A 27,543-nucleotide genomic window follows, 5' to 3' on the forward strand; every position below is an offset into this window, starting at 1 on the left:
CTGATGAAATCCTAAATTTCTTCCCATTAGCTAGTTATCACAGAGTGTAATTTTGGGCAATGATGAGCTGAAGATAGTTCTGAAAGAGGCCTTAACAAAGAGAAGATATTTGCTTCCTAGGGCTATGGACAAGGAGCAAAGTTTAAAAGGGGGACTACTATGAATCACAAAAGATAAAAGAAGAGAAATAAACTAAGATCAGAGTTGTCAGATTCTAGAAATTTGAATTCTTTGAGTTCGAACAACATATTGCTGAATCTAATTGCCAGGACATGACACAAAAATGCCAGTGGTTGAGCTTCTGCATTGCAATATGATGATGACAGAGACAGGCTCCAAACACCGAACCATGTACACTGATCCAGAAAAGATGTTGGTAATCACCAGTGTTGCTAGCACTGCCTCCAATCGGTTCTCCTCCAAAAGATGGAGGTGGATGAGTCAGAAGGGGACTTCCTGTGTTGCTGCCTTTACAAAACCAATTACTCCAAGGTCAACACATGAGAGGAAAGTGACTGTACCTTCCTAGAGACTAGCGAAGGTATTCTGAAGTGGTCAATGTCATAAATCAGGCATTACTTGATCTAGGGGTTCTTCAATGACTGCATCTTTCTTCTCTTCCTATATTTCTAAGTGATATCCAGACTTTGGGACATACATGTCACTGAAATGGTCCCAGAGACTGTTGGCACCTGTTCTCACACTCTGAGAGTCTAGTTTAGCTTTTACCATGGGATTTCCAAGATTCCTTAGTGTCTCCTTTGCAAACTTACATATTCTTGCTTTTCAAGGTGAGTTGTGATGTCATCACTTAGGATTGAAGAACACTAAGCAATCTAGCGCAGATTAAAAGAATTTTCCTGAGTGGCACAATACACAGCTGGGATCAAATGGCAATAAATACGGTGGTGCACTAAGTGAAACAGTAACAATTAAACCTGTCAACTTTAACTGAGGTTGAGAAAACAAAAGATGTTCCAGTTTACAGTGGCCCCATGCCAGGAGACTGGCTGAGACTGGAGAAAAATCAGACTGCAGACTGAAGAAGGCTATCTTCTAAGAAGAATGTGCTAATGAAAATTTTCAGGAACAGCAGCTTTCTCAGAGTCTCTTCCAGAACGTTAATCAGCCAGGACCTCAAAGTACTGGTCAGTAAGTATTCTCTGACAGGTGCAAGAAAGAAGAACACACAAAATCTCCCCTGAGCAAATTTAGAGGGAATAAAATCTGATGTTATATGCTAGCTGTTAACTTTTTTCAATAACTATAAATTAACTTGTATTGATGAAAGATTGAAATATCACCTAGACCTTTGAGGATATAAGTATAGTTTATGGGGGAGGCAGGGGCAAAAAAGGAAGAATAATGCTGCCTGGAGAATAAACTTGAGGTTTTCTGGCCTACGACAAGATTAAATAAACGTTCTTTGCTGTTGGCAAAAAAGTTAATTTTAAGTCTCAGCTTCTATGAGTTGATATCAATAGCCTCTTTTGATCAAAATCCAGGCTCTAAATATTCTTTTGAGGAGTCGGGTAAAGATTGTTATTCTTAATAACCTTTTTAGCTAGCTATGACTCCAAAAGTTCTGACCTGTATAATCAAGTATGATGGAGTCAAGCTTACATGTAGCCATAAGAGTAGAAAGCCACTTTGTCAAAACCTACTGTATCTGAACCCAAACATGGAGTTATAAGGCTGAAATGCTCATTTTTATAGTCCCTTGTGTTCAGACAGGTAAATACCTCCGTTTCTGACATAAAATCTATCTATCGCACATTAGCAGATATTCAATATTTTTAAGGGCACCAAGAGTTGGTGGGTTATGGCAAAGCCATGCGACATAATGGATCCAAACAGGGGCTTTGCTTCCCCAAAGATCTGAGTGCTGTTCACTTAACTTTATGCACAGGCTACTCAAATTTCTGAAGCACAGTTCCAAATCAGTAAGTGGAAAGACTCACACGTATTCTGTAGAGTTGACATGAAAATTGAGGAAAATCTAAGAGCTTGCACATAGTGGGTTTCTGTGGATGGTAGCTATGATTCCCTGAATGTGTTGAGTGGATACCCTTGAAAAGTGATCAGGCTTGAAATTATTGTGGGGAAGCCTCAAGTCATAAACTGAATTTGCTGCCTTTACTGTGAGAAGCATTTCTAAAATGTCAGAAGTCCTTTCTCTCTCTTTTTTCTTGATAAAGTTTTCACTGGACTCTCTAAGCCAGAGTATGAGTTTCCTTTCAAGAAGTGCTGTTTTCTCTTCATGCAATGACAGAAGCGTCAGGAAGCAGGCAGCAAACTGAAGTCACTGGAGATTTCTTTGATGCTAAGGGCTTGCAGTACACGCTTGTCTCTGCTGTGGTTGGTTTTCTTGTTATCTGCCTCTTCTGAGCGTGACTCTTCTCTCCTCCTCCTTCCCATCATGGAAACTAATGTGACCTTGAAACGTTTTTGTGCCATTTCTCTTCTGGTGCTATGTCATGCAGTCTCTGTGGAGAATTAGAGGTAACTTTAATTCATCTTTCATTCCTCACTTTTTGTCCTCCAAACTTGATAACTGTTTCCTTCCTAGGAAAGATAAAATTCCAGAGCCTCTCCTCCTGTTGAACTCCATTCTCCTTTCACTTCTGAGCAGTGAACCACCTCATAATTATTATTCTTCACATGAAACTCTCCCATTAGACTTCCTGTTCTTTTATTTGTTCTTGTGGATAAGAGGATGAAATGTGAGCTGGAAGATAATATTATAAAGCCCATTTTCATCTAAACGAACTAGGCACCAAATAAGGCTTCAGGGTAGGCTGGGGAGGGCAAGGGGGGAAGGATATATACAGATACAGACACACATATATATATACATACATGGGGGAGAGAGAGAGAGGTGTTTAGTAGGGGCTCGTAGGGCTCTGGCCATAATCTTGTTTGGTGTAGAGTAGTTGAGTGAACACAGAGATATTGAACTTTGTGATGAACCAAAGCATAGAGAGATAATTAAAGTAAATATTGAAAGAAGAAAAAGGAAAATTATTCTAGCATATTAGAGTTATGGACTAATGCCAAGAGAACAGAATTTAATAGGAATGAATGCAAATCTGTACATTTAGTATTTAAAAGCAATGCACTATAGTATGAGACATCTTTTAAAAAACATCTTTTAAAAACCCCACGGTGATGGGGATATATCAAACGAACACTGGAGTTATCTAAAAGCTCCCAATGTCAAAACTGGAACAATATGAGTACCATGATAAATAAATAGTGTCAGATTATAGCCCAAACATAAATATCCATGAGTCCATACTAATATAAATAAGTGATTAAATAAATTAATAACTTTGAGGGAAGAGAAAACTCCTATATAGAAGAATTCCAAAGAACTAGTGCAGATACTCTATTCTCATGGTGGAGCAGAACTCGTAACTCCTTACATGTAAGCTCTGCATAGTGCCTTCCTTCAGAAGAGTATGGTATGGAAAGGAAGAAACAAAGGTAACTTTGTAGAGGAGAAACCTGATCAGTCAGGTAACCAAGGTCAGCTTCAATAGTGATAAGTCATGTCGATAGTATGTTACTCTTGATATGTATGATGAGGATGACAATTTACCTCTAAGGTCTTTGTCCCCAAAACACATAACCCCAGTCTAATCATGAGAACATCCGATAAATCCTAATGAAGGGGCAGTCTACAAAACACCTAATCAGAATTCTGCAACACTCTCAAGAGCATCAAAAAGAAGGAAAATCTAAGAAACTGTCCCAGGCAAGAGGAGTCTAAGGAGACAGGATAATTAAATGTGAGGTTGTATCTTGGATGGGAACCCTCAACAGAAAATGGGCATTAGGTAAAAATGAGGGAAGTTTGAATATAGACTTCATTTTTAAAATATTTTATTTAAATTCAACTGGCCAACATATAGTATAACACTCCGTGTTTATTCCATCAAGTGCTCTCCTTAGTTCAAGTATAGATTTTACTTAGTAACAGTGTACCAATATTAAGTCACTAGTTGTGACAATTGTACTATACTAACATAAGAACTCTTCTTAATGTCAGTGCAATTTTTCTATACCGTTCTAAAATAAAAGGTTTATTTCACAAAAAGTAGTTGAAAGGTGAGAGATAAATTAGATCTTATCTTGAAGCAGTACATGTGAAAAATATTTGGGAATGTTAAAGTAAAGTTTAATAGCTAACAAAGTAGCAGAATTTTGCTCTGTGGTGTGGACAAGGTGAAGTGCTGTTGTACTGCGCCTGGGTGCAGATGGAGTAAACGGTGGACCAGCAAGATGTGAGGAAAGAGAGCTGCTAATGAGTAGCAGTAGCTCAAGTAGAAGAGGGAGAAAACATAGCGCTTCATACTCCAGAGGCATGGGCTAGAACCTTTGATTAAACTAAGAGACACAGGCGCATGGGTGGCTCAGTGGTTGAGCATCTGCCTTGGCTCAGGACACCATCGTGGGGTCCTGGGATGGAGTCCCACATCTGGCTTCCCGCAGGGAGCCTGCTTCTCCCTCTGCCTATGTCTCTGCCTGTCTCTCTGTGTCTCTCATGCATAAAATGAATAAAATGTAAAAAAAATAAAATAAAATAAAATAAAATAAAATAAAATAAAATAAAATAAAATAAATAAAGCAAGGGGCGTCTGGGTGGCTCAGCGGTTGAGTGCCTGCCTTCCGCTCAGGACGTGATCCCTGGTTGTGGGATCTGGTCCCGCATCCTGCTTCTTGCATGGAGCCTGCTTCTCCCTCTGCCTGTGTCTCTGGCTCTCTCCATGTGTTTCTCATTAATGATAAATAAAATCTTTAAAAAAATAAAATAAAGTGAGAGACGCAGATTTTACCTCAATCAACTAGCCCTGTCCACATTAACAATGGGAGATAGAAAAAGAGGGGGTATACATACAGAAAAATCAGAGCAAATAGAATATACTGCATATGATGTTAAAAGAAATCCAAATGCTACAGTTACTGGAAAAAATGTGAACATCTAAATTTATCAGTTAAAAGACAGATTAGCATAACGGATTTTTTAAAATCCAGCTACATGTTATTTATAAAAGTCATACCTGCGCATTGAGAATTTAAAAATGGAGCAAGTTATATCAGAGAAATACTGACAACCACAAAACAATATCAAAAGTTAAAGTATCTATTAATAAAAGCCAAAACACACTCTTAAACAAAAAACACTGTTAATTCAGTTAGTATTCAGTTTGACCGATTATAGCATAAAAACCTTAAATAACAGTAGCTTAAAAGTAATAAAAGTATATGACTTTTATGCTCATAAAAAAAAATAGGCATTCCAGGCTGGGATGACAGACTTCAGATGTTACCAACACAAATCCAGTTGAGAGCTGGGATCTCCCCGGGGAGGCACATTCCCAATGATCACTTCAGATTTAGGTGTAGAGGACAAGGAAGAACTTTCCAGAAGGGGAAGGCAGAGGCCAAAGGAAAAATGCCTGGTAAGAAATGGAATCAGGATCTAATCAAGGAATTTTCTATACCACACAGAATAGGAGGCTTTCCCCAGCCCTGCCCAGCAGAATTTGTCTAGCCATTGACCAGTGATGACTGTGTCTCTTCCATTCTTCCATTTCAAAACAGGAATTTTTCTTGAGATCTCCCTGTTCCTGCTTCTTTGTTGTATATTGGGAATGTGTGTATGAGATACCTATTTATCCAGTTAGTTCATAAGTCATGAAAACAAAGTTACATTCAAACCTGAAGGAAAGGCTGTGCACAAACTAAGCATCTTAGATTTTGAGCTGAAGATAGTCAATGAATGGGCCTTTGGGTTGTATTTTTGGGAATAGGGTGGTTTTCTTCTTAAGTATGAAAAAAAAGGAAAATATGTATTTAGAGACAAAAAGGGTAGACTTCAGAGACTGTTTTTTTTTTTTTAAGATTATTTATTTGAGAGAGAGAGAGAGTAAGTGGGGGGAGGAGCAGAGGAAGAGAGAAGCCAAGTAGACTCCCTGCTGAGCATGGAGCACGATGCAGGGCTCCATGATCCATGAAATTATAACCTAAACTGAAATCAAGACCTGGATGCTCAACCCACTGAGCCACCCAGGTGCCCCCAGAGACTGGTTATTTGTTCACCAAATCCATTGTCTCTTATTCCAGCACACAACTAAATTTCATTTCCCATTCATCCTTGTGGTTCTAGTCAAAGAATGTGAATGGAAGTGATACACACACTTCTAGGCCTGGACCACAAAACCCTCCTCTTATGTGATTTTCCATCCTATTTCACATTCAATCATCTTATTGTAGACAAGATGGGGACTTTGGAAGCCAGCTATTGAAGAAGGTGGAGCTGTAAGATGAAAGAGCCCCAGATCCCTGAATCACTATGTGGAAATGAGCTAGCCTTTTGTTTAGAGCTGCATTTTACACTTTATATAAGCCAGAAATAACCTTCCATCCTGTTTGAGTCATTATACACTTTTTAAGACTTTTTTTTTTGAGGAGTTCTAGGTTCACAGCAAAACTGTGGGAAAAGTACAGAAATTTCCCATATGTCTCTTGCCCCGACACATGTACAGCCTCCCCCTTAACACAATCCCCGACCAGAGTGCTCCGTTTGTTACATCGACGAATTTACATTGACATAATAATCACTCAAAGTCTAGCTTATACTAATGTTTACTCTTAGTGTTGTTCATTCTATATGGGTTTGTACAAATGTGTGATGGCATGTATCACCATAGTATCATACAGAGTATTTTTACTGCCCTAAAATTGCTCTCTGTTCCCCCTATTCTTCTCTTCCCCATACCTCAACCCCTGGCAACCACTGATCTTCTCACTGCCTCCATTGTTTTCCCTTTTCCAGAAGGTCTTATAGTTGGAAATATACAGTGTGTAGCCTTTTCAGATTGACTTTTCTAGTTAGTAATATGCATTTAAGTTTCCTCCATGTCTTTTCATGATTTAGCAGCTCATTTCTATTATATATTCTTTATCTTAGACAGAAACTAGCTTTACCTTAACTGTTACAAGACTAAATTATAAATTCCATGTGGGAAAGAATTATATTTTCATCTTTCTTTGACACATAGCAGTCTCTTCTAGAATCTATATAGATATCTAATAAAGTATTCCTGATATTTACAGTAAAAAATAATACTGCTTGATCTTATGAAGAGCCTAGTCCTATCCTAGCTTTTATTCTCATATATTTCTCAACTAAAGTCCCCCCTCTTAGCCTTATAATCCATTTCCCAACTCAGTCTTGATGTATACTAATTTTTATCTGATATTTTTCTTTCCATAAAAACTTCCATTCCACTGTTTGGGAGAGAGAGTGGATTGTTCTTCCAATGTCTATTGTCCATTTGAACCATACTAATAGATTTTGAATTTTAGCTATGTATATGTGACCAACCAAAATATATATTGTGCTTCCCAGCATCCCTTGTAGCTAGATAGAGACAGTTGGTTAGGTTCTTACCAGTTGGATACAAACAGAAGTTTGCCATTTCCAGAAAGTATCCTCTTTCTTGATTGCCAGAACGCGGATATAATTGCTAAAGTTCCAATAGGCATCTTGGACCTTGAAGTGACCTTGGGGATGGAAGCTAAGCACGGCAGAGATACAAGAGAAAAAGAGGCAAAGTTCCTGTCACTAAGGAATAGCATATCAGCCTTGGATGACTGCCTACAATTTTCCCCCCAAGGGATATCATATTATTTATTTTTGTATAACTTAATTTATATCTAGCATCAACATTCTTCCCAGCAGCAGAAAATTTAATTAATTCAGAAAAAACTCAGTCAGAATAACACATATATTAGGCTGCTGGAAATTGTAACACAGCTCATTAAAGCTGTTTTTTTTCAGTCTTTTTTCTATCATTTTTAATAGTTTTATTGCCATGTCTTCTTACCCATTAATCTTTTCTTCTTCAGTATACTGTCTGCTATTAATTCTATCCAGAGTATTTATTTTATCCTAGCTATTGCATTTTTTCATTTCTAGAAGTTTTATTTAGGTCTTTAACATTCTCCATGTCTCTACTTAATCCATTCCAGGATTCCACTACTTTCTTGAACATATAGAATATAGTTAGAACTAATTCCTCAACTAATTCTATCATTTATGTAATTATGAATCTGTTTCTATTGATACTTCTCCTCATTATAGGTCATATTGTTCTGCTTTTTGTATGCTTAATAATTTTTTACTGGAGGCCAGACATTGTGATTTTACAGTGTACTGGATATTTTATATTCCCACAAATATTTTTGAGCTTCTTTTCTTTGAATATGGTTATTTGAAAATAGTTTGATTTTTTGAGGCTTGCTTTTAATATCTGTTAGAAACAGAGCAGCCTATAGTCTAGGGCTAATTCTATCCCATGACTTAGATAATGGCTTTTTGAATGTCTCATGCATTCACAGCTTTTCCTTTTTTCTGGTGTGAACACAAACTATTTCCGTGTCCTGAATAAGTTCCAGAGATTCTTCCCTCTTCTCCTTCCCTCTTCTTCTTTCTTCCTCTTTGGTAACATGCATTGAGCAATACCCAGAAGATCTGAGGGGGATCCTCTGCACATCTCCAGAACTTGGCCTCCATGCACCTCTCTCCTCTGTGATATTTGGTTCTATGACTACTCCCAGGCTTAGCCTTTTTGGATTCCTAACCCTATCTTCTTAACTCAGCCAGACTTCTGGGCTCCACCTGGTTTCCCCTCCTGCACCACAGCCTGGAAACTCTATCCAGGCAGTAAACTGAGGTATCTTGTTTGTTCCCCCTCTCTCAAGGATTATGGTCCTTGTGGCCTGATGTCAATGTCTTAAAACCATTATTTCAAATATATGTCCAATTTTTAAATTGTTTTATATAGGAAGGTAAACTTAGTTCCTTTTACTTCATTTAGCTTCTTCAGAAGCAGAATATCTTAGATTCTTTTTCAATTCAGCATAATGGGCACAATTCTAATTGTATACTTAACTAATATAATCCTATTTAAACACATCCACTAGATTTTAATTAGATGTCTATGATTCTAAATATTATCCAGAAATCAATACATTAGTTGAATTTATTTTTCCTGTGTAGAGGAAAATAACATTTCTTGTGATGCTCTAAGTTTAAGTAATATTCAGCTACTGAGGAAACAGATTTTATTTGAGGACTAATTAATGAAGGAGCAACTTCTCTCCCAGAGCTGTAATTGGGCTCTTCAGTAGTTAATAGGTTCAATTAGTGAGCTGGTTCTTAGATATTGACATTAACTCTCAAACTCAAGCTATACACACACACACACACACACACACACACACACACACACACACAAAGTGAAAAACAGAATTGTTTCTCCATGTGGATGGAGAACTTTCTAAGCATATAAACAGAGAAAGCATGCACATCACCCAGACTATTTGGTCCAAGTTTCATCTTTACCCTTCTGCAGACTCTACTCAGGATGCTGCTTCTATGTCTTTTTTAACATGTCCTACTATCACATTATTTTTATTCAGTATAGTCCATACTTCAAAGATGGTATAACAAAAGGAGCACCAAAATCAGACAGATATGGAAAGTTTGTTTTGCACTTTATTGACCATGTGGTCAATGCACATTACTTCATCACCTAATTTCATTCATTATTCATCACCTAGTTTTAGTTTATCTCATCTATAAAATAGAATATTACCTACATCACAGAGTTGTTGAAAGGACTAAACAAGATAACTTCATGCATGTAAAAGCATGCACTAAATTGTTTTATAGAATATGTGTAAATATTGATGAATTTTCTTCTTATACTCAACGTTCTTTTTTTTCTTTTTCACCCTGTTTTCGAAAAGAACCATCCAAAGAAAATAGTCAAAATAAAGACACATTAATGAGGATCATCTTTGTATTTTGAGGGGCTAAAAATAAGATATTACTTATAAAGATGCTTTAAATGCATTTTAAACATTATCCACCTTTGATCTCAAAAGCAAATGTCACTCAAATGCAAAGATCGGATAAAATGATCCATAGAAAATGCCAACTCAGAAAGTAAGAAATGCAGCTTTTGAAATGAGCATGCCAACGTCCAAGAAGTCACTTCAAAAACACTGTGGTCTTTAGGAAATTTCTATTCGGGCTTGCATCTAATGCAGGAGGTAATGAGAGGTCATTTGAGTTGTCTGTTAAAGCAGCCAAGAACTTTTATTGCTATTCTCAGAGTACAGCCAAAGACTTAATCCTCATCTGTAAAATAAAGATATTTGATTAGATAACTTCCAGCTGTAAAAATTGTATGATTAGCTAATTATTCATTATAGAGGTCTAGACCTTTAAATTGATCTCACATGAACCAGTTTATGTCAATTTAAGCCTAGTGAAACCAAGATATAAAAAAATTTGTCTTGCATTTTATCTTAGCTTTACAAATAATGCACTATAAAATTATTAATTATAATAATTAATAATAATAATCGATAAGGGTTTTTATCCTAAAGGTAATTTTAAGATAGAGGAGCCAATAATTTCCCCAATATGAACTGTGTTTATGAGGTGTAGATAGCAGGAAGAAGTAAAAAAAGGAAGAAAGAAGGCTCAATCTTCTTCCACTACTACTTAGCACCATCTTCTTTCTGCTGGCAATAACAAATGTGATACTTTTTTTGTCCTTTTTGTCAAATAAGAACAAGCCCCTTATCTTTGGGCTGAATTTTTCCAGAACTGAGCATTTCCATCCAATATGTTCCATTAAGGGCAGGAGGAAGGAAGCACAGATAGAGAATCTCTCTTCCAACATCCTAACACCACTTTCAGCATTTCCTCAGTGGCATATGGGATGTGACTTTGTCTTGAATACCTCCAGTAAAAACCTACTGCCAGCCTTGGATACCTGAAAATAATAGAAGGAAAAACATTACAGAAAATGTTGCTCCAGCAGTCATTACCTTTCTTTTCTTTTCCCCTCCATTTCTTTCTATAACAAATTAGCAATGTTGCCATTTCTTCTGATTCACTAGTTCTATTTTTTATGGCACTCTATGCATGTTTTAGCACCTGCTATCACTGAAGCCATTCTACACTGAACAGCACCAGCATATTTACAAATTCTTAGAAGTCAAATGGAAACATGACCCCGATTGAAAATCTGCACAATCCTTCCCTATGGGGAAAGGCTCTCACAGTTTTATCTAAATATACAAAGACTACTCCATGACAATCAATCTAATTATGGGCACAGAAGGTAATACAAGTTGTATCTATCTCACCATGACTGTTACCTTGTTAACCAACACACTCTTCAATGACAGAAAGGATCCTGCTGAAAGAAAATCGGATAAGAGGAGCCCAATGTTTCTCAAATATTTTAAGTGTGTAATTGAATGTGACCACATTAACACTACAATCAGTCTTTGTATTTAAAACTACTACTTTGTGGAAATTTTTATGACAACAAATTTGCTTTTTGGGATTCACAATCAGTCAATCAATCACTAGCTTTCATTTTATCTTGAACCAAAGGATGACTGCACATAACTGGGCTATACTCATGGGAAAGTCTGTCAGTTCAAACATGTTTCTACTGGGGACTAAAATATATGATCACATGGAAGAATGCTTAAATGTACACTTCATTCTTCCATTTAGCAAATATTTATCAAGTAACTACTATGTGACAAAATTGGTCTTACTCTGGTGGAGTATTGATCACACTCCGGTGGAAAAAAAACAGATAAAATCTCTGCCCTCATAAAGCTCCTTTGTAGAGTCTAGTGGGACAGAAAGTATTAGATATACACAAACCCAAATAATAAAAGAATAGACTGCTGTGGAAGAGAACAAGTTTAGTTCTCTATTTGGAATTGCTTTGAGGAGAGAAGTCACATAAATTCTCTCTGAGAAAGAAGCATTTAAATCAAAACCCCAAGGAGGAGTTGGATTTAACCAAAAGAAATGTTCAAAGGAAGACATCCAGGCAGAGGAAACATCAACACCATTCAGTAGTGCTTGGAGATTCAAGTTTCACCAACAGAATCAACCATCAGGTGAGATAATTATTGTGTTATGTTTCTAAAAATTGGAAATTTCCTGCATGACATCAGGGAGTTGGATCATCCTTGTGTATGGAATCTACAAAGAAATACTCCAGTGATTCTCTTGACTAGGATAAAATTTGACATTTATAATAGCTAAAAATAAACTCTAGCTAGTAAGACTGGACCATATAATTTCACAGAAATTAAAGCAGCAGCTTCTATTTAAGATTATATTGTCAGACATACAGGTCTTGCCAATAGAATCAGAAAATCTTAGAAAATATCCAATATCTATAGATACTTCAGACTTGTGAAAGGACATCCAGATTGACATGCTTCTTTACAATAAGACCACATTGACATTCAAAATCTCTTTTAAAAATGCTCAGAAAATCTTATAAAGAATGCACTTATAATTCAAATTCTGTGGAGTTACATCTCAAATTTCTGCAAATACATAAAGATGTCAAAAGCTGTATTATACATAACAATAGAATACTACCTGTCCCTCACTTAAGTTTAATAATTTGTAGACATTAACTTCACTACATTTTTAGAAAAACATTTTCCAAAGGATATTCCATAGAACACCAGATTCAAAGTATATTAATGGATGTTACTTTAAAAGTGTATAGAAATGCCAAGTTAAAGTAGAAAGGGTTGCTGCATAACTCTTTAGCTCTCCTAATATACTAATGATCACTGAAAATATCAAAAAGGGGATTCACCACGAAGTATTTGTTAGATAGATCTATCTGAGGAATGCTTTCCCATGGATTATCAATGGAAATAAGCATTCTGCGGCACATTTTTTGGAAATGCCACACTAGTGAAAAAGTTCAAGTTGAACTAGTGGAGCATATATTGGGATCATTTTATATGGGGTTTTATAAAATATTAGCACAAACACTTGCAAGTTTCATTTTTCAAATTTAATAGTTAGAAAAAAATAATTGGTACCATTAAAAACTAATAATGATTATTAATAATATCCTTGCTCCAGCCAAGTTCAAGCAGACTTAAATGAGGACATATGAGGCCATTATAGCATGTCATGATGATCTGTGCTGCATCTACCTTTGATTTATAACAAAATTCAGTCTTTGTTAGAAGCTATTACACTAGGCCAATTTATTTTCTGCCACTGTAGTTACATGTCACAATGTGTAAAAGGGCACATTGACAGAGATAGCACAACCATGTTTATCAGTCTTGAGTGTGTTTTTTCCAATGTTAGTAGACAAGAACATGTCTAGAGCTTAATACCTACTCTAGAACTATCTGGCATTGATTTGTCCCCGAACTTTCTAAAATTTTTTTAAAGTTTGAAGATGCTTTTACAATGCCAGATTTTATTAGAGTCAAAACCTTTTTTTTTTTTTTAAAATAGGACAAGAATTGAAAAGTCAAAGAAAAATAGCCAACATTTGCAAAGCTATGTGGAATTGATGCTTTTGTATACTGTAAGAGGTATAAATTGGTACTTTTTTAAAAAAGTAATTTCAATATGCCTTAAGAAGCACTCCATTTTCATGGATATATCTTAAGAAAAAAATATAAGAAAGTTTACAAATACTCATCTACAAACTGGCTTGGCACAATGCTGTTCGAAATAGAATATTGGGGACAAGTAAACATGTCTGTCTCCTTTTAAAAGTTTTTGTCCAGTGACCTATCTAGAAACATGCACTTACCTTTTACAGGGCTGAACAAAAATCACTACAAGATTGGAAAATTTTTTACACTGGATATAGTGCCATTGTGAAAAATGAGATTTCCATTAAAAGGAAGAGGAGGAGAAATGATGTTGAGTTAGCTGTCTGCCAGTTTCTGCCCCATCGGTCAGAGAAAGTTGTATTTGTGAGCACTGGAGCTGCGCTATGAAGATGGTATTGGAATTAGACATGTGGAGAGAAGGCAGGTATTGAAAGCTTATGGGAGTGCAGAGATGGAGAATCTCATTTTGTATTCAATGAGAAGACACAATATACATAGAAAAGAATCATTACACCAGTGGTGTGAATGGAGGTGTCATGGAAAGCAGCAGGAAAATCATAGGAAAAGTAGATTGAAGTGTCTCTGTGAGAGGTCTTGGGTACCAAGCTAAGGTTCTTGGATTTTATTCTCAAGATCCAATTGAACCAGTGAAGGGTTTTATGCAAGGAACTAATATGTTGCATCTGTTACTTAACACAAATTAATTTGGCAGTAAGAAGAATGAATTGGAAGAAGCAGAGGGTGGAGATGGGAAGAGCAGGATATAATTTCTGAATTCAAACTGTGGCAGGAAAAATGGGTAAAGTGGATGGGGATGGGGAGGATTGATCAATTGACACCACAAAATACATATTTCATTTCAGAACTCATTCATATCATTGCAGAGTCTAAATGTCCAGATATAATCCTGTGCAATATAAACACTTTTACAATCTCAGCAACAAAGGTCTCATGTTCAGCAACAATAAATCCAACTGTGTGTCTGTAGAGGGACCAGATGTTCAGAACTTTAAAAAATATAATGGAAAACCTATAGAAATATGAAAAGCTAAAAAATACCTTGATACATCCAGTGTTTCAATTTCTATACGATGCATTTTAATTTTATTCTAGACTCTATTGCACAAAACCCAAACTTAATAAGCCATATATTTGCAACTTTGAGACTAAGCTTAATGTGAAATTTGGAGAAGTTGCTAAATTGTTAGAAAGCAGAAATTTCACTGTGACTTTTTTCAGTTAAGACTATCTGACATTGATTTGATTTCTAAAAAAAAAAAAAAAAAAAAAAAAAGTGCGTTGAAATCCATGACAGACATGTTATTTATGGAGAGTTTAATATCATAAAGAAGCAAGAAAATCTGAGTCTATGGAAATAATTCATTTGACCTCTACTGTTCTTCCATGTACCTCCGAAGCACTACTCCACTAATTTTTTTTCTCTTAAATTGTGACACCTGATACTGAAATAATGTAGTCTTATAGTTCAAAACACAAAAATCAGTCAGGCACTAAGGTTATTGCAATTTTTAGCTTATTTGCTAACATTTTCCTTCTGCTCCATGTTTATTTTTTCTTCTTTTGCTGCCCCTGACTCAATTTTGAGAGATCCTGTATTTTTTTTTCTCTTTCAAGCTTACCAACAAGGGCAAGACCTGTTCTGAAGTTCAAGAGAGGGTACTGAATGGATGTGACAATGCATTTGCTGAAAATATAAGACATGTGCTTAAAAATGATTATTACCTGCTTTTATCAAGCTTCCAGAACTCCTAAGTTCACACCTTCAATTCCAAGTAGTTAGATAGTAAAATTGATGTGAAAGAGTGAGAAAATAGATAATTTCCTTAGAGAGAAAAATCCTTTTGCTAATAATTAAATTCTCTCCACGATGCATACCTTTCTTAGCATTTCCAGCATTAATGTTGCTTCATGACATTTTAACTATGTAAGAATCTCCACATTATAAGAATATGTTCAGAGTTTAAATCAATCCTTAACAATTAACAAGATTTTATTGAGCACTCACTATGTGCCTCTCACTGTGCTGGCCACAGTTAGGCCACAGAGATATTTAAGACATCTCCCTCTGCTAGAGGGGATTAAGGCCTAGTTAGAGAGACTGATAAGATGAATGCTGAAAAATAAGTTGAGAACATTTACAGATTATTTGTAATGTGTTAAAGAAGAATAATGGCAATCACTACCCTTCAGTGGGTGCTTGTTGTGTCCCAGTCCTCCACTTAGGCACTTTAATGTATTGTTTGGGGTTCTAGTTCCAAGGGCCATAGGAACTCAGAAAAGGTGAGATAAGTATGGGCAAGAATGGTTTGAAAAGAGGATGAGGGAGTGAGCTGCATTTAAGAGAAAGACTTGGACCTAGAAAGGTACAGAAGATGGAGAAGGCAGTCTTGACAGGATTGTCCGAGGAGCTTCCTGATAGGACCTGGGGCTTCAGAGTACTAAGCAGTAGGGATTGCGAAATATCCCCAAGTGTTTACTCCTCTCTCTCCATGCGCTTTGTCATGTGATTTGCAGTTGGTCTCATCAAGAGATAAGGTCTACTTTCTACACTTTGAATACTTATGACTTGCCTTGTGACTTGTTCACTCTCATTCGGACCCTTGCCTGTTGCTATGGGGACAAGCCTGTGCCAATCCCACGGATCATGAGAGACCGTGTGGAGCAGAGCTGAATCAGCCAAGCTTCAGTCATCCTACATCAGCCAGCTCCATGCTGACCTGCCAGCTGGCTGCAGGTTCAGGAGTGAGCTCAGCCACAATAGCAATGATAACTATTGAATATAAATAAGCAATTGAACTGAGAGTAAGGCCTTAGTTAAAAAGGAAAAAGAAAAAAAAAATCCCCTTTGGTATATGTTCTTTACAGGCCTGCAGAACACCAAACTCCCATTTATTTTTTCTTGCTTCACTTTTTTGTTCTTTCTCAGTTTTATTTGCTGGTTCTTCCTCCTAATGCTGGAGTGGCCAGACCTAGTCCTGTGCCTTCCTTCCAGTAGCTTGTTAGTTTCATCTGGCCACTCAGTTCTTAATTCCATGTGTCTTCAACTCCAAATGCTAGATCTTTAGCTGAGATCTGTCTCACAAAATCCTATCAATTGCCTGCTTGTCATTTCCACTCAGAAGTCTAGTGAGCATCCTAGAATCAGGATATTCAAATCTGAGTTCCTGACCTTTCCTCCCATCCCTAGTCCACCATAGCCTTTCTCACATCAGTTTGTCAAGAATGTTTTCCTTCTACCCTACAGTGCAGGGATAGTTTTATCACTGAGGTTTTCCCAGCTCATAGAGCAGTGCTTGTCCAAATAGCCCTCTGTTAAATAGATGAATATCAGTTAAATAGATGAATGCATGACGATGTGATAGATATCAATGTTTTGGAAAAGGGACAAAAAAACCCAACCATCACAGGTATATTAGGCCTCAAGTCCTAATTGTTCTACTTGGTGACATGATACTTTGGACAAGTTGTTTAACATGTCTGTGGTTCATTTCTCCCTCTATGAAATGGGGATAAATGACTACCTACTTCACTGGGCTGTTATAAGAGCTCAAAGAGTAAATTTATATAAAGTAATTAGAGTAACACCTAGCACATTATAAATAATAAGTAGTACATTTTATTATCAACAGTACTGATCTCATAGATTTGATGTAAGCGTTGGGTGAAATAATCTGTGTAAAGTTCTTAGCACAGTACTGCTCAGTTGATGTTAGTCAATGATCTAGTTTCTATGTTTACAGAATAGTTGTTTTTCTTCCCCAGAATGCTGTTGAAAATAGCATACCACATTTAGTGTACATGTGTTTTTAAAATAGCCTTCCCTTTGTAGAAATCCATAATACTCCCAACCTTGACACTATTTATTGATTTAGGTAAGGTCTCCTTTTCAAGAACCTTCCTGGTTAATGGGTGTTGACCACTTTTCCTCTTTCCCTAATGTACTATCCCATGAGTATCACTTTTCTAACTAGCTACCATTAGTTTCTCTACTGAAAGGGCTGTGAGTGTTTAACTGCAGAAGTTAACACTGACCAGGAAAGACCTTGCACTTAATATGTTCTTTAAAAAGAGATTGGTAGTATTCTTTCATTATGGATTAGTCTTTTAAATCCTAGAAATTAGCTTAGATGGATAAAGGCAGAATAATTGGCATTTTCTTAGTGACTTTTACTTATTCTGTTTACTAAGCACAGTGGTTTCCAATACATATTTGCTATCAGGTCTAATCCTGAGAGAAAAGGAAGGCCCTTATTATGCTGCTAAGATTCATTACTTCAGACATTATGCTGAGAGAGAGCAGAGAAGGCACTTGGAGGGAATTGCTTTTCTATAGGTCGTTGGACATCTGATTATTGTTCTTTGTTTCATTGATCAGTATGGACTCTATCTTTGCAGATATGAACAATTACTAAATTCAGTGAAAACAAGATTAAAACCTCCACCAAGAACTAGAAAGATGATAAAAGAAGATCTCATTTTGCTATTCCTGGGAAGTTTCCCACTAACTGAATTGGTAGCTTTTCACTCATGCCCCTCCCCAAGTCTCCTGTGTGTTCTTTCTTCCCAGAAGAACTGAGTCTATGATATTTCAATTCCAGAAAATGATTTGTTGTGCTAGCATGATATTTACTACCATTGCTTGATATTTAAGACACTCATTTTCCCAATCCCCTCATCAGAGTAGACAGTGCTGATAACCTTTCTAGAGGGCCTGTGTCACCATACACTGAACTGAATTCACAAATATGATCTCAATTTTTAAGTCAAGGTGAATGGTAAATGTTAGAAATCCATTATGCAGATACAAGTGCTAGTTGGTTAAAAGTGTCATTACATGAACAGACCAGAATTCATCAAATTTCACTGCTGAAGGAAGTTTAAGAGTTCTCCTTCCGTCAACTCTAACACCTTTGCTAATGTCTATATTGAAACCACTAAAATCAGACGTGTGTGTGTGTGTGTGTGTGTGTGTGTATGTGTGTGTGTGTTGTAGGGAATATCCCAAGAAAAAAAGTCCAACCTCTTCATATATATGACAATTGTTAGTATATGAATGTAGACTTTAACCAGCTTCTTTTTTCAGAAATGAAAACCCAATTCTATTAAAAACAGGTACATAATTCACTGTGTGAAAAAGCATTGAACTAATCAGAAGACTTGGGTTAACAATCTGTTTTTTTCACTTACCAGGTATGTGACCTGAGGCAAGTCACCACATCTCCCTGGGATTCATGCTAGAATAGTATCAGTTAGGATAAGTGAGAATCCATCTCAGGTAAAAAAAATTACCACTCTGATTTTCTATAACACTAGGACTTTTTGGTTCATAAACTTCTTCCAGTGGCCACTGCAGGCAATTAACTTGCCTTTGCAAGAAAAGATTTTGGGGAAATTTTTGCTAGATAGATAATCAATCCTGGAATAGAAATTTAATATGTTGATATTAGGCTGTTAAGTGTAAGTTTAGATTTGCCACAATTATACTCATTCAAATGAAATACCCATATTTTTTCTGCATTTGGCTATTAGTAGAAAGATGAAATATGGCAAGACAATTCAGATCAATGCCCTTTTCCTGAAATGGACATTGCTTGGAGTCAGTGTACATCCAACTGGAGATAAATTGCTTTCTACTGGCTCCTCTCTCATCCTTTCTGCACGATGATCGTAAATGTTCAGAATGAAAAAATAGATAAATAAATGTACAGAATGATGACCTCAAGTTACTGCAAGATGTCCAGGCACCAAAAAAGTAAATCAAATAAACTATGCTTAAAATACTCCACTTATTAAGAAAGGGAAGTATTGAGCGTCATAACAAACATGTTCAAAGGCACGTTTTATTTTATTTTATTTTATTTTTTAAAGATTTTATTTATTTATTCATGACAGACACAGAGGGAGAGGCAGAGACACAGGCAGAGGGAGAAGCAGGCTCCATGCAGGAAGCCTGATGTGGGACTCGATCCTGGGTCTCCAGGATCACACCCTGGACTGAAGGCAGCACTAAGCCACCGAGCCACCCAGGCTGCCCCTAACGGCATGTTTTAAAAAAAGCTTACTTACTAAAGCAATAAACCCACAAATATTTATTGAACATGAATTTTTTTAGGTATTTCAAAGTTTGAGATATGGTTTTATTCTCAACATGTTTCTTTTTTTGTAAAAAAGCAATGTCAGCGTCAGAAAGAAAACTAATTAATAAGGTTTATGGTTGCTGTGGTGAACTGACACTCATCATGTGTCATAAATTACTTCTAGTGTGATTTTCTATGCTACAGAGTATAGAAGGTTAAAAACTACATTTCCTAGACTCTTTTCAAACTGGAGTGCTGGAGGCAAATTTGATTCTTACAATAAGAGGTATTACATGAGATTTGGAAGGCAGAAGTTAGATAGTCGTCTCCTCATCACTGCCAGCTAGAAACAAGGTTGTGGAGATGGGTTTCTCTGTAGCCACCTTGCAGTGTCCAGTCACTAATTTTGTGGGTCTGGAAAGACAGTTCAGGAGGTAGCATCATCTGCCAAAAATCTGAATTCCTGTTGTACATATGGGTAATAAGCCTCATAATTCCCTTGGTGCCCTGTGCTGTGAACAGTGCAACAGATTTTCCTCTCATGGGCCAGTGAGGAGGTCTTGTTGGAGATCCTCCTGGATACTTAGCCTAAAGCCTATCCTGCCTACCCTTGGAAAAATTCTGTGAGCACCAAATATCTGCTTCTAAACCCCTTTCTACTTAAAATATCTAGAATAATTCCTGCTTGCAGCTGACTGACAAATATTTATAGACCAGTGATGCGGCAGGAGTTCAGAGAGGAGACTAAACAATGAAGATAAGATTATAAAGTAGGGTTTGATGGACTAGGCTGCATTTAAAAGGCTAGGTTAATAAAAGTCTGATGATACTTCAAAATGGGTAAGATTTAATCTACACGTATGTAGATTCATACGTGCACATTATATATGCAGTTGATTTGGGTTTTACATCAGACCGTTGATTAGAAGACTATGGAAGAAAAGAAAAAAAAAAGACCATGGAAGATCCTGAGAGCCATTGCTTTTGGACACTTTGTTTTACTAGCTTCGATTTAAAGAGATTCTTAATTTTCTAGGCTCCAATGAGATGATCTCCAAAAGAGCAGTTTCTGTTGGTTTAGTCCCAGACCTCTAAAGTAAATTTTGAATGATCAAAATGTGTTCCAGATAGTTTACAGATAATGTCAAGCCAGCAAAAGCCAGAAAACTATAGACTTAAGGATAAAAATTCTCCAGAGCCTGACCCCTTGTGCCAAAGTGCTATAAGTATTGAAGTTTGGTCTTGTGGCTTTAAGGCCACAAATCACAAAAGGTCAAGTTAGGAAGCTATGCTGGGGGGATTCTAGAAATTATGTTCAAATCAACAGAATCCTCCAATGTACTGCTTTCATCTTTTTCTGACCAAGAGGACTTTTCCCTGGCTGCTCAAATGTTCTACTTTTCTTAACTTCTCACTCCCTCCTACTTGATGAAATCAATGCATTACAGTAAATAAATGGTCAGATCTTAAGCCTTTTTTGTGACCTTCTCTGAACCTTCACCACATCTCTGTAGTGAAAAGAAGCCCAGGTCTGGGCTGGCCTCATGCATTGGTAGTCCTAGCGAGGAGGACAATGAGAGTCTCTGTAGGAAGAAAAAATTCAAGTTTAAAAAATGGAAAAGAAGGAAAGAACAAAGGGCATCATAAAGATGAACATACAGAATGAGGCTACATAGCTAAATAAAGAAAAAGGAAAGGATTTTGAACTATATAGTCTTTCCTAATCTTAAAAAACTTATGGTAGCAAACTTGTTTTTTAAGAGTTGTATTGTTTTAAAAGAATTTTCCTACAATATTTGCTGTAATAAACTTACTGTAAGTGACAAACAGTATGTGTTTGTTGCTTAGTCACTTATAAGTCTTTCCCTATTCAAAGATTTTTATGTTAGAAATTTCGATTTCTAAAGCTAATTAGATTTGGCAGAGAGAAGGCTTATCATATTGGAAATATTAAAGGTAATGCTGATTTTTGTGTGGTGTATGGGGATTTGTTGAGGTGAAATGTAAGTACCAGGAAATCCCCAAGATCACCACTTGCAGGGCAGAAATATTTCATGTTTGTTAAATTAAGAAATGGCATTTGACATTGGGTTCTTCCTCCTTAACTCACAAGCTGCTGAGTTAACTCAAATCTGTACTAATTGGGGGTTTTGTTTGGCTCAAAATTTTAGGCTTTACAAAAAAAGGCACAAATGTCCATATATTACACGCCATTCCTAATTATAAAATACAAATGACAGTACTGAATTGGCTCACTTTCCCAATCCAGATATCACATGTGGTATTCAGTACAATAAAGACAAAATGTATTGAAGGTACTGGAAATATAAAACTCTCATTTGTCAAATATATTTCATACATTTCATCTTTGAGTTTCATATCATAGGTTTGTGTGATATGAAACAAAGCCAATTTCATATTTATTCCATGTGACTAGAATGTGACCTCTTCTGAACCTTGAAGACCTTTGGGATTTTGTGACATTGAAAATTGTAGCATTGGCAGAGACATTTTATTCTTTTAATACAGCTCCTTTCTAGAGAGCTTATTAAGCTCAATGAGCTTGCCTCTGCTAGAACCATGGACTAGGAACTCAGAAGTCCTCTGCTCTTTGGAAAAGGCATGAGAGGGGACTTTTATCTTCCTTCTGAAGGAAGATTTAGTCACCCACACACAATACCAGATATCCTAACCCTACTTACCTGGTATCAGGAATTCTCTACTATTATGTTGTTAAAATGGACAACATGAGGAGAACATATCAGAATCAACAGGAGGCCAATATATTTTCAGGATTCCATGTCCTGGTCTATTCTGCGTTATATGGGCTAAAATAGAGATGGGAAAGGATTTCACTAACTGACAGTTATTCACTTGGGTGTCTATACCTCATCTTTCTCCAGAAAAAAATATTAAGCTGCTGTCAAGAATACACAACACATCTAGTCCAGTCTCCTCGTTTAACACACATGAGGAAACTTGGACTTAAGAATGCTCAAATGACTAGTCCAAGGTTCCTCAGCCCCCTAGTAACAAAGACAAAACCAGATTCCGCACAACCTCTGTCCTATATTCCCTGCATTTCTATCTTACACTATTTCGTTCAGTTCCCAAATTTTCTATATAAAAATGAAGCTTGAATTTTCAACTCAAGCTTTGTGTTTGACATAGTCTCAGCCTTCTCAGGGACCTTGTTCAGTTCAATTGTTTGTTTTCTTGCCTGTATCATCTTTGATTATTAGACATCTGTCCTCCACTTGAATTATTACAATGTCAGAGAATGCTTATTTTTCTGAGATAGGCCACTCCATTACTGAGTGCGCTACTTCTGTGAAGAATTCTGTTTTATTTTGAGCAAATATGCCAACCTATAATTTCCATCATTTGGCCAATGTTTGTTTCCCGATAAAAGGAAAATGGCGCACTTCCCTACCCCAGCACAATAGAAGAGCAGATCTTCTCCCTGGAGTCTCGGTACTTGAATCTTTGAAATTTAATAAGGCATTTCCATCCCAGAGAGCATTCCAAAAGAAGTCTCAAACCTAAGACATCTCTTCTGTTCCTGTGAGATTGACAGTTGCCATGGGAATGGGGAGGGGGTGCTGTCCTCAGGCACTCCATGATTTCATCCCAGTACAGCTCCTGCTGGGATGCAAGTGCCTGCTAAGATTTTTATAGAGGTCGATCTACAGGGCCTAACAGAGGAAGTGCTAGGTCCCTCTGCACCAGAGCAAGGGAACATGATTTATTTAGTGCTTATTGAGTGGCTCTAACATCCCTGCCTTGCCTCCCTCACAGAATAACACAGAAATTCTGATTTTATTATAACTCCAAGTCTCTTGATTTCAGTCAGAATTCTTGGGTGGATTTCAATAGTTTATAATTAAAAGAAGAGAGTAGTCCATGAACCTTTAGCAGATCAAGTACCCATAGGTCCAAGTGGATGCATCTAAAGTGCAGGTCAGACTCCAAATTTATGTTTTTAGTTTTTCTGTGCTGTAAACAAAGCTGCTCAAACTGGCTTTAACAGGATCTTCAGTGTGACTCACTCAGTGTTGAGAATTTCAGCTGAGAATACAGTTAGTGCAGTACGCTATTTTGCAAACTAATAAGAAACCTGACTCTGTCTTTGGAGGGAGACACCACCCAGAAGACAACTCGGCCATTTTGCACATAAATAGGAGACTGACAGCCTAATACAGGCAGCCAGGAGCCACCTAATGTGAAATCCAAGGCTGGATTTTGTATTGATCTTGGAGTGGGGCAGGGAAGAACATTCCTTATAGTGAAAGCCCCATCTCCAGAGACTCTGAACCACTCCAGGGAAGACTCAGACCCATCCATCACCATTATTTTGTCAGGAAATAGGAAAATTGAACCTATGTTAAGTCCTTAAATAGGTTTAGCAATATCTTTGCTAGTTTATAGGCAGAACATTAGCTTGCATCATCAAAGTCAATGTCTTGCCTAGGTATGTTTGATTATATAGATGTGGTCAGGAGATAGACCTTTCTAAGACACCTCCCAAATACATTCTTATATAAAAAAGCATCATCTTCCAGAGTGGCAGTACTTGGTAGCTCTGGTAATTTCCTGGAAATTTCAGAGTGCCCAGTAAAAAGTCATTTTTCTTAAATAATAGGGATATTTGTCATTGCAGGCCAGAAATTACCTGAAAACTAATGTCACCAGCCAGTTCCTCATTGTTAGGCAGTTGCAGGATGTCTGTGATGTGTATGTCATATTATGGGTAAGGCGTTTAGAATTTATTAGGAATTGTTTAAAATATAAAGATATATATAGTACAATGAAAAAAATTTTAAAATATAGTGAAATCTCATGATCCATTATTCAACATAAGAAATAAAAAATGATGCATAAATTTGAAGCCTGTCTATATTACCTCCAATCTCATCTCCCCAGACCACTGTAAGTAATCTCTGTCCTAAATCACACGCTTTTCATTCTCAAGTATTTCTTTGAGGAAATTAGTGTATACTATTGACTTGAAGGTTTATAAACTTTACATAGGGTTTTTCGCACATCTTTTTCTGTAATTTGCTTTTTCCACTCAACATTATGTTTGAAGTTTCATACACATTGATAAATATAGCTTCAGTCCATTCATTTTAATTTCTGATTAGTCCATTCTCCTATCAACAGACATGTAGTTGATTTTTATTTTGTTTAAAGGATGTCTACTTTCAACTTTTTAAGATACTGTCAAATTGTTCTTAAAAGTGCTTATACTGGGATGCCTGGGTGGCTCAGCGGTTGAGCATCTGTCTTTGGCTCAAGGCGTCATCCTGGAGTTCTGGGATCGAGTCCCACATTGGGCTCCCTGCATGGAGCCTGCTTCTCCCTCTGCCTGTGTCTCTGCCACTCTGTGTCTCTCATGAATAAATAAATAAAATATTTTTTTAAAAAGTTCTTATATTAATATATATTTAGATGGCAAATGTTTTAGAGTTCTTATTGTTTTATATCCTTACTAATATTTGCTATTTGTTAACCTATTAAAAATTTTGTCAGTCTAATGTTATCTTATTATGGTTTTAAAACCTGTTTCTCTGATATCTAGTGAGGTTAAGCATATTATTGGTAAGGTTTACATCTTTTATACTAAGTTTTCTTTCCTTATTTCATTCTCCATTTCTTACATTAAATATTGCCTTCTTTTTCTCTGTTTCTTTTTTTTTCTTTCACATACACCCACATCCACAATTATACACACACACACACACACACACACACACACATGCACACACCAATACTTTCTATTGGTATGTATGTTCTGCAAAGCAGAAAAACATAGATGCATTCTCGATTCTTAACATAAGGTCTGGTGCAAATTAGGTGCTTCATAAACATATTCCAAATTAATGAATTTATGTTGTTTTTCAACTTCAAATTCAACGCATGTCCTGATGACAGAAATTAACAACTAATTAGTCTTTCTGACTATAGTGACTTTCTGCTTACTCATCTATCCTGTACACCAGGATGTTCCTGAAATACAACATTCATTTTGCCACTTCTATGTTTAAAAATCTTCCATGGCTCCCTGTTGCTAAGCAAAACAGGGTCAAACTCTCATGTAGGCAGTTAAGGCCTTTCCTCAAATGAAGCCCCTTTGTCAACTCCATTTTATTTCTCATTATGACTCCAACCTGAGTCCTCTGCTCCAAGAAAGTTGGTCCCCTTCTTCTCATGAGACAGCTGAGTGACTATAAGGATTATCTTTAGAATCTCCAGAATTTTGTGCATGTGAAAAATGTTGTACATTTTTTATTGGCTTGTAAGAACTTTGAAGAGCAGAGTCTCTATCTTCCACACCTGGAACACAGTAGGAATAACTGTTGGTTTTTAGGTGATGGATTGTTTTCTTGGTTTCCTGAGGTGAACTGAACATATAGCATAAAACAAGAACTCAGCTCTGCTACAAAATTGATTAAATGAATGTCAAACCTATCGGGATTAACATTATAATTTCCATGATGGAAACATACTATAAGTGGGTTCCAGGCACTGTACTGGTTAATATTTTCCTGTATACAAGAAAAAATTATTGACAGGTCTCTGTCCAGAAGGGATTTAGAGCATGAAAGGGGAAAAATTAAATATTATAACATCTACCTCTACCCCTGCTTCTACTTACACATCTACAGTATATGTTCTACAAGCACAGTTGTGGAAAAACTTACTGGGCTACTTAGACACTAGCAAATGACCAGAAAACATGATCTTCAAAATGGCATCTGGAAGTCATTCTTCTACCTTACAAGGATCATCTATTTTGTTTCAGAAAGTGATAAGCTCCCTAAGAAATAAGGCTCAGAAAGGACTAATGGCAAATAGCTGAGAACATTCCTTCCCTTCCTTCTTATATCAACAACCTCAGAACACTGTAAGGCAGTAAAGGTCACTGATATCAGAAAGTTCATAAAGATCTGAAGTCAGTGCAGGATCTAGAGTCCAATCTATTTTTTCTTTTCCCTTTATTTTCTATTGGCAAGTACCCAACATATCCTTCTTACACTTAAAAGCAGATGCTCTATACTGAGGGAAAGAATAATGAAATCAGCAGGTCAACAAAATCACATTTTGTTATACCCACTAACACAAAGAAGAAATGAAGGAATTACAGTACACACTCTCCCAAGTATATCTAGCTTTAATGTCCTATGTCTCAATGATTCTAAAGTTAGAAGTGACTTTGGTGTACTTTGTATTTATTGGCGGACATGTTTATTGACAGATCCTGTCTTTAAGGGTTTCTGCATATGTACTTCAAATTTTGAAAGCATAAGTACAAGTTATTCTCAGAATTTAGGTAGTAGCTGAAAGCACACAAAAAATCACTTTTAGTAACCACCCTGAATACTTGGTAGAATTTCAAAGTTTCTAATAATTTCAAAGTAAAGCACTTGGGTTTTCCTGTAGCCTGTACTTAAAACCAAGAACTTCCAGCAAATGACTGTTCAGAAGGTAAAATCCAAGGGGAGAATACACATCTCCTTACTGTAAAACTGTCTTTCCAGTTAGCTTACATTCTGTTCAAAAGTCTGAACTACTAATTGGGCTGATTATAAATCAAAATCCTGAATGTGGTTAAAATTGAAAAGACAAGGAATAGCAGGAGTGTTGGCAAGGATGTGGAGAAAAAGGAACTTCCATGCATTGTTGGTGGGAATGCAAACTAGTGTAGTCACTGTAGAAAATAGTATGGAGCTTCTTAAGAAAAATTAAAACTAGGACTACCATATGATTCAAAAATTCTACTATTGAGTATTTACTCAAAGACAACATAAACACTAATGCAAAAAGATGTATGCACCCCATGTTTATTGCAGCATTATTTTTTTTTAACATTTTTAAAATTTATTTATTCATGAGAGAAAGGCAGAGACAGAAGCAGGCTCTGTGCAGGGATCCTGATGTGGGA

Source organism: Vulpes vulpes, chromosome 7, assembly GCF_048418805.1.
Source record: "Vulpes vulpes isolate BD-2025 chromosome 7, VulVul3, whole genome shotgun sequence".
Taxonomy (NCBI): domain Eukaryota; kingdom Metazoa; phylum Chordata; class Mammalia; order Carnivora; family Canidae; genus Vulpes; species Vulpes vulpes.